This window comes from Triturus cristatus, chromosome 12, assembly GCF_964204655.1.
Source record: "Triturus cristatus chromosome 12, aTriCri1.1, whole genome shotgun sequence".
NCBI classification, from domain to species: Eukaryota; Metazoa; Chordata; class Amphibia; order Caudata; family Salamandridae; genus Triturus; species Triturus cristatus.
In genome coordinates, this window is record NC_140595.1 from 727,874,926 (window position 1) to 727,887,461 (window position 12,536).

Here is a 12,536-nt window from a genome sequence, read left to right on the forward strand (position 1 = left end):
ATGAATACATCCAGCCTATCACAGGAACAGCCCTGAGTGTTCCGAATTATAAATTCTCCATGTCACTGTTTGTCGTTGAGCCCAAGTAGCTCGCCGTGATCGTATAGTGGTTAGTACTCTGCGTTGTGGCCGCAGCAACCTCGATTCGAATCCGAGTCACGGCAATGTAATGGCAGTTGGGTGTTAATTTTACAGAATTAGCAAATGTACCAGTAGTTTTTGTAAAATGTCTATTAAAAACAGATCCTTTCAAATATTTAAACCATCTAACAACAAATGATTTAAACTCGCATGATTATAAGCTGTAGCTATAATGTATTTACTTACATAAATTATCGTTCTTGAACCTATTGGGGGTGGAGGGGGAGCGGAGCTCACCCCCCAGGTGCAGTTGAGTGACCTGTGTTGTGGCTCTCTAGAGGGAAGGCACAAATTTTGCTGTCATCCAGCCCAATCCAGACGTGTATTGGGGCCAGGTTTCAGGCAAATAGAGCAGTAAGTGCAGAGAAATGTTCACTCTCTAAAAGTGGCATTTCTAAAATAGTAAAGTTAAATCCAACCTCACCAGTAAGTAGGAATGTCAATGAATAAATAAAGCTACTCCTCTCCGATATGGAATTACCAAATAAAAAGTATAGGGGAATACCCAGAGCTAACCTATGAGAGGGGTAGACCTCACAGTAGTGAAAAATGAAATAGACTGTTTGGTACTTACAGGACATGCGAACCACCAAAGTACATATCTTATTTTTTACTTACATAGCATCATGCACCTAGGACTACCTAGGGCCTACCTTAGGGGTAAATTATATGTAATAAAAGGGGAGTTTAAGGCTTGGCAAGTAGGCTGGGACACCCCTGGGAGACCCCTGAGTCTATGCCCAGAACCATAACTCTGCCAGTCGAGTACTTACCTAAAAGTCGATAACTCACTTTTCTTCCATAGGCTAACATTGAGTGGTTTCACTTGGAAATTCTTCTAAGTGGTGTGGAGTTTTGGAACTTTAAAATATTCATCTAAAATCAGCCGAACAACGAATTCTGATTTACTCACCCGTTATCAGGAGAGACCTCATTGCTGCATCTTGGAGCTCAGTACTGACCGTGAAAAGTAATTTTAACCGTACTTACCAGTAACTCGAATTTCCTTCCATGGGATATCATTGCCTGCTTTTTGCTCAAAATTTTCTAAGTGTCGATTTTTGAAACTTAAAAATATTCTTTAAAAATCATACCAACTGTGAAAACGTAATTGTTTACCTGTTTTAGATAGATGTCCCAGTACTGAGCCTAGGAGCCCAGCACTGGATTACAAAAGTAACGAGAACGTACTTTACCCGTAACTTGAATTTTCTTCCATAGGAAACCATTGACTGTGTTTCTGTGAAATTTCTTCTAAGTGTCGATTTTGCAAACATTTAAATATTCCTTAAAAATCGCCTGTATAACTTAAACGCAGTTTCTCAACTGCTTACAGGTGGTACAGTAGTGCTGGATCTAGGATCCAACACTGACCTAGAAAAAGTAACCATAACCCCACTTACCTGCTAAGTGAATTTCCTTCCATAGGATAACATTGGTAATTTGATCAGCAAAAGTTTCTAAGTGTCAACTTTTAAAATAGCAAAATATTGCTTAAACATCACAACAGTAACTAAAACGAATTTACTCACTTGTTTCCAAGAACTGTCCCAGGACTGAATCTAGGATCCAGTCCTGGATTTAGAAAAGTAATCCTGAAAGTAATTAATTGCATATAACTTAAAATTCCCATTGAGCTCAATGTATTATTGTGGTTCAAATTGTGTTGCCTATTGCAATAAACTGTAACTATTACCTGCAAAAGTCAATTGCCTATTGCAAAGTATTTTACTAAAGCATCTCATTCTGAGAAAGTATATTTTGATACCTATTGTTGGTTCTAAAATAAAACAACAATATCTTTTTTATGCAAACCAATGGCCTAGAGTTCAGTTCTTGAGTGTGTGAGACCATTTGCTGACTGAGTGTGTACAACAAATGTTTTACACTGTACTCTGATACTGCCTTACTGCTCGGCAAGCTACCACTTTAGAGAGTAAGGTTATATCTAACTTTAGCCTCTGCCAAACCTCTGGGGACTGGGGACTCTGTGCACACTGTACCTATTTGGGAACAGTATATACAGAGCCACTTTCTCACAGTAGTGATAAAGTGATTAGAGTCCTAAGGCCAACATAAAGATACAGCAAAACGTGAGGTGAAAAGCAAAAAGGTTGCTGGTAGGCCACCTTAAGGATGCCAGGTCTAACAAAAATGAACTAAGATTAACATGAGTAAAACATCAGGTTTCTCTACTGCATTTGGTGAGACAAGTGGGCCTTCTTTTATCTTCCATTCAAGCAATCTTTGACAGACCCCTTTATTATAGAGCTTTTCAAGGATTAAAGATAAGGCACTTACAAAGGAGTCCCAAATACTCAGAGATGGTTGACTTCTGTAATATGGGTCGTAGACTAAAAGCAGCGCAAAAACAGAGTGCAACAGGGTCCAAAAAATTGAGTGCCACAAGAGAGTTTGAATGCAAGCGTATCCTTTTACAGATCCAGAGATATACTCATGCAATTTTTGTTTTTAGGACAGAACGTGCATGATGAAAAAAACATTGTTTTTAAAAAGCGCATTGTAGAATATCAGTACTTTGATGTGGGAAAAGTTCAAAACTTTCAAACAAAATATTTGCATGCAGCTTATAGTAAGTTGTTGTGGCCGAGTGGTTAAGGCGATGGACTAGAAATCCATTGGGGTATCCCCGCGCAGGTTCGAATCCTGCCAACAACGAGAATCTTTTTATTATCGGCTACAATTTCAGAAGTTAACCTTTAGTATTTCTTCCATTTCAGTTTTATGAATAGGTGTCTTATTTTTGTGTCACTATTGCCTCTCCACATATTTGTTATCGCTACCTCTTTCATGTCTTTGCTACACCTCATTCCTACTTTAGCACTGGTGTAAACGCTTCAAATTATTATACCGTTGCTCTCTCATTCATACCTGCGCATGCACTTGAAAGTTACTTTACCAATAAAAGACGCAAAGAGAGAAATAGAACAAAAGTGCTGGCTGGATTGGCAAACACACTTCATAAAACTGCATTTTCTTTTTTATTCTCCCCCGTGTTACATGCTTAACCTCTCCATGTGTAATTTCTCTTAACCTGCTGTCCCAGGAAGAGAATTTCATCTACAGGCTCTTTCTGTGTTTTTTTCCCTAGTCTGTCTTTCCCATTTCTTAGCTGTGTAACTGTTCCTTTACGCGCTCTATTTAAACGCCATCAATCTCATTTGAGCTCCTTGCTCCCGCTTCTGTTTTCTCCACCTCTCATACTGCCAGTTCTCTCTTTCTCTGTGGTTGGTGGCTACTTTCCTGAGCTTCCGAAGCCACGTGGTTCCTGCCTCTTGTTGTCAGACTTGAATTGGAAAAGGAACCATATTAACAAGCCTTTACCACTCACACACGGCGGAAGTTTATACTTTAATTCAGTGAGCTAAGAAAAGCGTGTTGTGGGTCCCCTACGAGCCATGGTGCTTGCTTCATCATGATTTGGCACCAGTCATTAGCCGCAGCTCTGCTAATGAGCCACTGAGGTCAGTTTCAATAATTACTCAAAAACATAACCATGCAGCCCACCCCTCAACTGTGTATTTATCTTGCTTTTCTGCTGTTCGTGTGATTAGCTGGGAGGAGCTCACGGCGACATCCTCCCTATAAAAGTGTAGATGGATCACTCTCTAACTCTTTCTTGCTTCACATACAAATGGCTTGAAAGGTGCAGGGAAGCTGCAGGTCTAATAGACAGAATAGAAGGTCTGTTCCAGGTGGGTTTCTCTGCATTGGTGTCCCATCACAGGTCCGCAAGTGTAATGTGTGATCTTTGACTCCTGGCATTTCACAAGCAGGCGGCCAGGAAACGGTTTCAGCCTATCAACCACTGAGGAGACGCAGCCTCTGAATGAGGAATGAGGAAGCAATGAATACATCCAGCCTATCACAGGAACAGCCCTGAGTGTTACGAATTATAAATTCTCCATGTCACTGTTTGTCGTTGAGCCCAAGTAGCTCGCCGTGATCGTATAGTGGTTAGTACTCTGCGTTGTGGCCGCAGCAACCTCGGTTCGAATCCGAGTCACGGCATTGTGGTTGGCAATGTCATGGCAGTTGGGTGTTAATTTTACAGAATTAGCAAATGTACCAGTAGTTTTTGTAAAATGTCTATTAAAAACAGATCCTTTCAAATATTTAAACCATCTAACAACAAATGATTTAAACTCGCATGATTATAAGCTGTAGCTATAATGTATTTACTTACATAAATTATCGTTCTTGAACCTATTGGGGGTGGAGGGGGAGCGGAGCTCACCCCCCAGGTGCAGTTGACTGACCTGTGTTGTGGCTCTCTAGAGGGAAGGCACAAATTTTGCTGTCACCCAGCCCAATCCAGACGTGTATTGGGGCCAGGTTTCAGGCAAATAGAGCAGTAAGTGCAGAGAAATGTTCACTCTCTAAAAGTGGCATTTCTAAAATAGTAAAGTTAAATCCAACCTCACCAGTAAGTAGGATTTTCAATAAATAAATAAAGCTACTCCTCTCCGATATGGAATTACCAAATAAAAAGTATAGGGGAATACCCAGAGCTAACCTATGAGAGGGGTAGACCTCACAGTAGTGAAAAATGAAATAGACTGTTTGGTACTTACAGGACATGCGAACCACCAAAGTACATATCTTAATTTTTTACTTACATAGCATCATGCACCTAGGACTACCTAGGGGGTAAATTATATGTAATAAAAGGGGAGTTTAAGGCTTGGCAAGTAGGCTGGGACTCCCCTGGGAGACCCCTGAGTCTATGCCCAGAACCATAACTATGCCAGTCGAGTACTTACCTAAAAGCCGATAACTCACTTTTCTTCCATAGGCTAACATTGAGTGGTTTCACTTGGAAATTCTTCTAAGTGGTGTGGAGTTTTGGAACTTTAAAATATTCATCTAAAATCAGCCGAACAACGAATTCTGATTTACTCACCCGTTATCAGGAGAGACCTCAGTGCTGCATCTTGGAGCTCAGTACTGACCGTGAAAAGTAATTTTAACCGTACTTACCAGTAACTCGAATTTCCTTCCATGGGATATCATTGCCTGCTTTTTGCTCAAAATTTTCTAAGTGTCGATTTTTGAAACTTACAAAATTCTTTAAAAATCGTACCAACTGTGAAAACGTAATTGTTTACCTGTTTTAGATAGATGTCCCAGTACTGAGCCTAGGAGCCCAGCACTGGATTACAAAAGTAACGAGAACGTACTTTACCCGTAACTTGAATTTTCTTCCATAGGAAACCATTGACTGTTTTTCTGTGAAATTTCTTCTAAGTGTCCATTTTGCAAACATACAAATATTCCTTAAAAATCGCCTGTATAACTTAAACGCAGTTTCTCAACTGCTTACAGGTGGTACAGTAGTGCTGGATCTAGGATCCAACACTGACCTAGAAAAAGTAACCATAACCCCACTTACCTGCTAAGTGAATTTCCTTCCATAGGATAACATTGGTAATTTGATCAGCAAAAGTTTCGAAGTGTCAACTTTTAAAATAGCAAAATATTGCTTAAAAATCACAACAGTAACGAAAACGAATTTACTCACTTGTTTCCAAGAACTGTCCCATGACTGAATCTAGGATCCAGTCCTGGATTTAGAAAAGTAATCCTGAAAGTAATTAATTGCATATAACTTAAAATTCCCATTGAGCTCAATGTATTATTGTGATTCAAATTGTGTTGCCTATTGCAATAAACTGTAACTATGACCTGCAAAAGTCAATTGCCTATTGCAAAGTATTTAACTAAAGCATCTCATTCTGAGAAAGTATATTTTGATACCTATTGTTGGTTCTAAAATAAAACAACAATATCTTTTGTATGCAAACCAATGGCCTAGAGTTCAGTTCTTGAGTGTGTGAGACCATTTGCTGACCGAGTGTGTACAACAAATGTTTTACACTGTACTCTGATACTGCCTTACTGCTCGGCAAGCTACCACTTTAGAGAGTAAGGTTATATCTAACTTTAGCCTCTGCCAAACCTCTGGGGACTGGGGACTCTGTGCACACTGTACCTATTTGGGAACAGTATATACAGAGCCACTTTCTCACAGTAGTGATAAAGTGATTAGAGTCCTAAGGCCAACATAAAGATACAGCAAAACGTGAGGTGAAAAGCAAAAAGGTTGCTGGTAGGCCACCTTAAGGATGCCAGGTCTAACAAAAATGAACTAAGATTAACATGAGTAAAACATCAGGTTTCTCTACTGCATTTGGTGAGACAAGTGGGCCTTCTTTTATCTTCCATTCAAGCAATCTTTGACAGACCCCTTTATTATAGAGCTTTTCAAGGATTAAAGATAAGGCACTTACAAAGGAGTCCCAAATACTCAGAGATGATTGACTTCTGTAATATGGGTCGTAGACTAAAAGCAGCGCAAAAACAGAGTGCAACAGGGTCCAAAAAATTGAGTGCCACAAGAGAGTTTGAATGCAAGCGTATCCTTTTACAGATCCAGAGATATACTCATGCAATTTTTGTTTTTAGGACAGAACGTGCATGATGAAAAAAACATTGTTTTTAAAAAGCGCATTGTAGAATATCAGTACTTTGATGTGGGAAAAGTTCAAAACTTTCAAACAAAATATTTGCATGCAGCTTACAGTAAGTTGTTGTGGCCGAGTGGTTAAGGCGATGGACTAGAAATCCAATGGGGTATCCCCGCGCAGGTTCGAATCCTGCCAACAACGAGAATCTTTTTATTATCGGCTACAATTTCAGAAGTTAACCTTTAGTATTTCTTCCATTTCAGTTTTATGAATAGGTGTCTTATTTTTGTGTCACTATTGCCTCTCCACATATTTGTTATCGCTACCTCTTTCATGTCTTTGCTACACCTCATTCCTACTTTAGCACTGGTGTAAACGCTTCAAATTATTATACCGTTGCTCTCTCATTCATACCTGCGCATGCACTTGAAAGTTACTTTACCAATAAAAGACGCAAAGAGAGAAATAGAACAAAAGTGCTGGCTGGATTGGCAAACACACTTCATAAAACTGCATTTTCTTTTTTATTCTCCCCCGTGTTACATGCTTAACCTCTCCATGTGTAATTTCTCTTAACCTGCTGTCCCAGGAAGAGAATTTCATCTACAGGCTCTTTCTGTGTTTTTTTCCCTAGTCTGTCTTTCCCATTTCTTAGCTGTGTAACTGTTCCTTTACGCGCTCTATTTAAACGCCATCAATCTCATTTGAGCTCCTTGCTCCCGCTTCTGTTTTCTCCACCTCTCATACTGCCAGTTCTCTCTTTCTCTGTGGTTGGTGGCTACTTTCCTGAGCTTCCGAAGCCACGTGGTTCCTGCCTCTTGTTGTCAGACTTGAATTGGAAAAGGAACCATATTAACAAGCCTTTACCACTCACACACGGCGGAAGTTTATACTTTAATTCAGTGAGCTAAGAAAAGCGTGTTGTGGGTCCCCTACGAGCCATGGTGCTTGCTTCATCATGATTTGGCACCAGTCATTAGCCGCAGCTCTGCTAATGAGCCACTGAGGTCAGTTTCAATAATTACTCAAAAACATAACCATGCAGCCCACCCCTCAACTGTGTATTTATCTTGCTTTTCTGCTGTTCGTGTGATTAGCTGGGAGGAGCTCACGGCGACATCCTCCCTATAAAAGTGTAGATGGATCACTCTCTAACTCTTTCTTGCTTCACATACAAATGGCTTGAAAGGTGCAGGGAAGCTGCAGGTCTAATAGACAGAATAGAAGGTCTGTTCCAGGTGGGTTTCTCTGCATTGGTGTCCCATCACAGGTCCGCAAGTGTAATGTGTGATCTTTGACTCCTGGCATTTCACAAGCAGGCGGCCAGGAAACGGTTTCAGCCTATCAACCACTGAGGAGACGCAGCCTCTGAATGAGGAATGAGGAAGCAATGAATACATCCAGCCTATCACAGGAACAGCCCTGAGTGTTACGAATTATAAATTCTCCATGTCACTGTTTGTCGTTGAGCCCAAGTAGCTCGCCGTGATCGTATAGTGGTTAGTACTCTGCGTTGTGGCCGCAGCAACCTCGGTTCGAATCCGAGTCACGGCATTGTGGTTGGCAATGTCATGGCAGTTGGGTGTTAATTTTACAGAATTAGCAAATGTACCAGTAGTTTTTGTAAAATGTCTATTAAAAACAGATCCTTTCAAATATTTAAACCATCTAACAACAAATGATTTAAACTCGCATGATTATAAGCTGTAGCTATAATGTATTTACTTACATAAATTATCGTTCTTGAACCTATTGGGGGTGGAGGGGGAGCGGAGCTCACCCCCCAGGTGCAGTTGACTGACCTGTGTTGTGGCTCTCTAGAGGGAAGGCACAAATTTTGCTGTCACCCAGCCCAATCCAGACGTGTATTGGGGCCAGGTTTCAGGCAAATAGAGCAGTAAGTGCAGAGAAATGTTCACTCTCTAAAAGTGGCATTTCTAAAATAGTAAAGTTAAATCCAACCTCACCAGTAAGTAGGATTTTCAATAAATAAATAAAGCTACTCCTCTCCGATATGGAATTACCAAATAAAAAGTATAGGGGAATACCCAGAGCTAACCTATGAGAGGGGTAGACCTCACAGTAGTGAAAAATGAAATAGACTGTTTGGTACTTACAGGACATGCGAACCACCAAAGTACATATCTTATTTTTTACTTACATAGCATCATGCACCTAGGACTACCTAGGGCCTACCTTAGGGGTAAATTATATGTAATAAAAGGGGAGTTTAAGGCTTGGCAAGTATGCTGGGACTCCCCTGGGAGACCCCTGAGTCTATGCCCAGAACCATAACTCTGCCAGTCGAGTACTTACCTAAAAGCCGATAACTCACTTTTCTTCCATAGGCTAACATTGAGTGGTTTCACTTGGAAATTCTTCTAAGTGGTGTGGAGTTTTGGAACTTTAAAATATTCATCTAAAATCAGCCGAACAACGAATTCTGATTTACTCACCCGTTATCAGGAGAGACCTCAGTGCTGCATCTTGGAGCTCAGTACTGACCCTGAAAAGTAATTTTAACCGTACTTACCAGTAACTCAAATTTCCTTCCATGGGATATCATTGCCTGCTTTTTGCTGAAAATTTTCTAAGTGTCGATTTTTGAAAATTACAAATATTCTTTAAAAATCATACCAACTGTGAAAACGTAATTGTTTACCTGTTTTAGATAGATGTCCCAGTACTGAGCCTAGGAGCCCAGCACTGGATTACAAAAGTAACGAGAACGTACTTTACCCGTAACTTGCATTTTCTTCCATAGGAAACCATTGACTGTTTTTCTGTGAAATTTCTTCTAAGTGTCGATTTTGGAAACATTTAAATATTCCTTAAAAATCGCCTGTATAACTTAAACGCAGTTTCTCAAATGCTTACAGGTGGTACAGTAGTGCTGGATCTAGGATCCAACACTGACCTAGAAAAAGTAACCATAACCCCACTTACCTGCTAAGTGAATTTCCTTCCATAGGATAACATTGGTAATTTGATCAGCAAAAGTTTCTAAGTGTCAACTTTTAAAATAGCAAAATATTGCTTAAACATCACAACAGTAACTAAAACGAATTTACTCACTTGTTTCCAAGAACTGTCCCATGACTGAATCTAGGATCCAGTCCTGGATTTAGAAAAGTAATCCTGAAAGTAATTAATTGCATATAACTTAAAATTCCCATTGAGCTCAATGTATTATTGCGATTCAAATTGTGTTGCCTATTGCAATAAACTGTAACTATGACCTGCAAAAGTCAATTGCCTATTGCAAAGTATTTAACTAAAGCATCTCATTCTGAGAAAGTATATTTTGATACCTATTGTTGGTTCTAAAATAAAACAACAATATCTTTTGTATGCAAACCAATGGCCTAGAGTTCAGTTCTTGAGTGTGTGAGACCATTTGCTGACCGAGTGTGTACAACAAATGTTTTACACTGTACTCTGATACTGCCTTACTGCTCGGCAAGCTACCACTTTAGAGAGTAAGGTTATATCTAACTTTAGCCTCTGCCAAACCTCTGGGGACTGGGGACTCTGTGCACACTGTACCTATTTGGGAACAGTATATACAGAGCCACTTTCTCACAGTAGTGATAAAGTGATTAGAGTCCTAAGGCCAACATAAAGATACAGCAAAACGTGAGGTGAAAAGCAAAAAGGTTGCTGGTAGGCCACCTTAAGGATGCCAGGTCTAACAAAAATGAACTAAGATTAACATGAGTAAAACATCAGGTTTCTCTACTGCATTTGGTGAGACAAGTGGGCCTTCTTTTATCTTCCATTCAAGCAATCTTTGACAGACCCCTTTATTATAGAGCTTTTCAAGGATTAAAGATAAGGCACTTACAAAGGAGTCCCAAATACTCAGAGATGATTGACTTCTGTAATATGGGTCGTAGACTAAAAGCAGCGCAAAAACAGAGTGCAACAGGGTCCAAAAAATTGAGTGCCACAAGAGAGTTTGAATGCAAGCGTATCCTTTTACAGATCCAGAGATATACTCATGCAATTTTTGTTTTTAGGACAGAACGTGCATGATGAAAAAAACATTGTTTTTAAAAAGCGCATTGTAGAATATCAGTACTTTGATGTGGGAAAAGTTCAAAACTTTCAAACAAAATATTTGCATGCAGCTTACATTAAGTTGTTGTGGCCGAGTGGTTAAGGCGATGGACTAGAAATCCAATGGGGTATCCCCGCGCAGGTTCGAATCCTGCCAACAACGAGAATCTTTTTATTATCGGCTACAATTTCAGAAGTTAACCTTTAGTATTTCTTCCATTTCAGTTTTATGAATAGGTGTCTTATTTTTGTGTCACTATTGCCTCTCCACATATTTGTTATCGCTACCTCTTTCATGTCTTTGCTACACCTCATTCCTACTTTAGCACTGGTGTAAACGCTTCAAATTATTATACCGTTGCTCTCTCATTCATACCTGCGCATGCACTTGAAAGTTACTTTACCAATAAAAGACGCAAAGAGAGAAATAGAACAAAAGTGCTGGCTGGATTGGCAAACACACTTCATAAAACTGCATTTTCTTTTTTATTCTCCCCCGTGTTACATGCTTAACCTCTCCATGTGTAATTTCTCTTAACCTGCTGTCCCAGGAAGAGAATTTCATCTACAGGCTCTTTCTGTGTTTTTTTCCCTAGTCTGTCTTTCCCATTTCTTAGCTGTGTAACTGTTCCTTTACGCGCTCTATTTAAACGCCATCAATCTCATTTGAGCTCCTTGCTCCCGCTTCTGTTTTCTCCACCTCTCATACTGCCAGTTCTCTCTTTCTCTGTGGTTGGTGGCTACTTTCCTGAGCTTCCGAAGCCACATGGTTCCTGCCTCTTGTTGTCAGACTTGAATTGGAAAAGGAACCATATTAACAAGCCTTTACCACTCACACACGGCGGAAGTTTATACTTTAATTCAGTGAGCTAAGAAAAGCGTGTTGTGGGTCCCCTACGAGCCATGGTGCTTGCTTCATCATGATTTGGCACCAGTCATTAGCCGCAGCTCTGCTAATGAGCCACTGAGGTCAGTTTCAATAATTACTCAAAAACATAACCATGCAGCCCACCCCTCAACTGTGTATTTATCTTGCTTTTCTGCTGTTCGTGTGATTAGCTGGGAGGAGCTCACGGCGACATCCTCCCTATAAAAGTGTAGATGGATCACTCTCTAACTCTTTCTTGCTTCACATACAAATGGCTTGAAAGGTGCAGGGAAGCTGCAGGTCTAATAGACAGAATAGAAGGTCTGTTCCAGGTGGGTTTCTCTGCATTGGTGTCCCATCACAGGTCCGCAAGTGTAATGTGTGATCTTTGACTCCTGGCATTTCACAAGCAGGCGGCCAGGAAACGGTTTCAGCCTATCAACCACTGAGGAGACGCAGCCTCTGAATGAGGAATGAGGAAGCAATGAATACATCCAGCCTATCACAGGAACAGCCCTGAGTGTTCCGAATTATAAATTCTCCATGTCACTGTTTGTCGTTGAGCCCAAGTAGCTCGCCGTGATCGTATAGTGGTTAGTACTCTGCGTTGTGGCCGCAGCAACCTCGGTTCGAATCCGAGTCACGGCATTGTGGTTGGCAATGTCATGGCAGTTGGGTGTTAATTTTACAGAATTAGCAAATGTACCAGTAGTTTTTGTAAAATGTCTATTAAAAACAGATCCTTTCAAATATTTAAACCATCTAACAACAAATGATTTAAACTCGCATGATTATAAGCTGTAGCTATAATGTATTTACTTACATAAATTATCGTTCTTGAACCTATTGGGGGTGGAGGGGGAGCGGAGCTCACCCCCCAGGTGCAGTTGAGTGACCTGTGTTGTGGCTCTCTAGAGGGAAGGCACAAATTTTGCTGTCATCCAGCCCAATCCAGACGTGTATTGGGGCCAGGTTTCAGG

At 40.4% G+C, this 12,536-nt stretch overlaps 6 non-coding genes across 6 annotated transcripts; all 6 read left to right on the plus strand.

Annotated features, from left to right (window-relative positions):
- Positions 1-2,738: 2,738 nt before the first annotated feature.
- On the plus strand, positions 2,739-2,820 carry TRNAS-AGA (transfer RNA serine (anticodon AGA)). The gene has a single exon. It is a non-coding gene; the product is annotated as a tRNA-Ser (tRNA).
- A 1,281-nt stretch (positions 2,821-4,101) lies between these two features.
- On the plus strand, positions 4,102-4,173 carry TRNAH-GUG (transfer RNA histidin (anticodon GUG)). The gene has a single exon. It is a non-coding gene; the product is annotated as a tRNA-His (tRNA).
- Positions 4,174-6,748: 2,575 nt separating this feature from the next.
- Positions 6,749-6,830, plus strand: TRNAS-AGA (transfer RNA serine (anticodon AGA)). The gene has a single exon. It is a non-coding gene; the product is annotated as a tRNA-Ser (tRNA).
- Positions 6,831-8,111: 1,281 nt separating this feature from the next.
- Positions 8,112-8,183, plus strand: TRNAH-GUG (transfer RNA histidin (anticodon GUG)). The gene has a single exon. It is a non-coding gene; the product is annotated as a tRNA-His (tRNA).
- A 2,586-nt stretch (positions 8,184-10,769) lies between these two features.
- TRNAS-AGA (transfer RNA serine (anticodon AGA)) lies at positions 10,770-10,851 on the plus strand. Its single transcript has one exon. It is a non-coding gene; the product is annotated as a tRNA-Ser (tRNA).
- A 1,281-nt stretch (positions 10,852-12,132) lies between these two features.
- On the plus strand, positions 12,133-12,204 carry TRNAH-GUG (transfer RNA histidin (anticodon GUG)). The gene has a single exon. It is a non-coding gene; the product is annotated as a tRNA-His (tRNA).
- Positions 12,205-12,536: the final 332 nt, after the last annotated feature.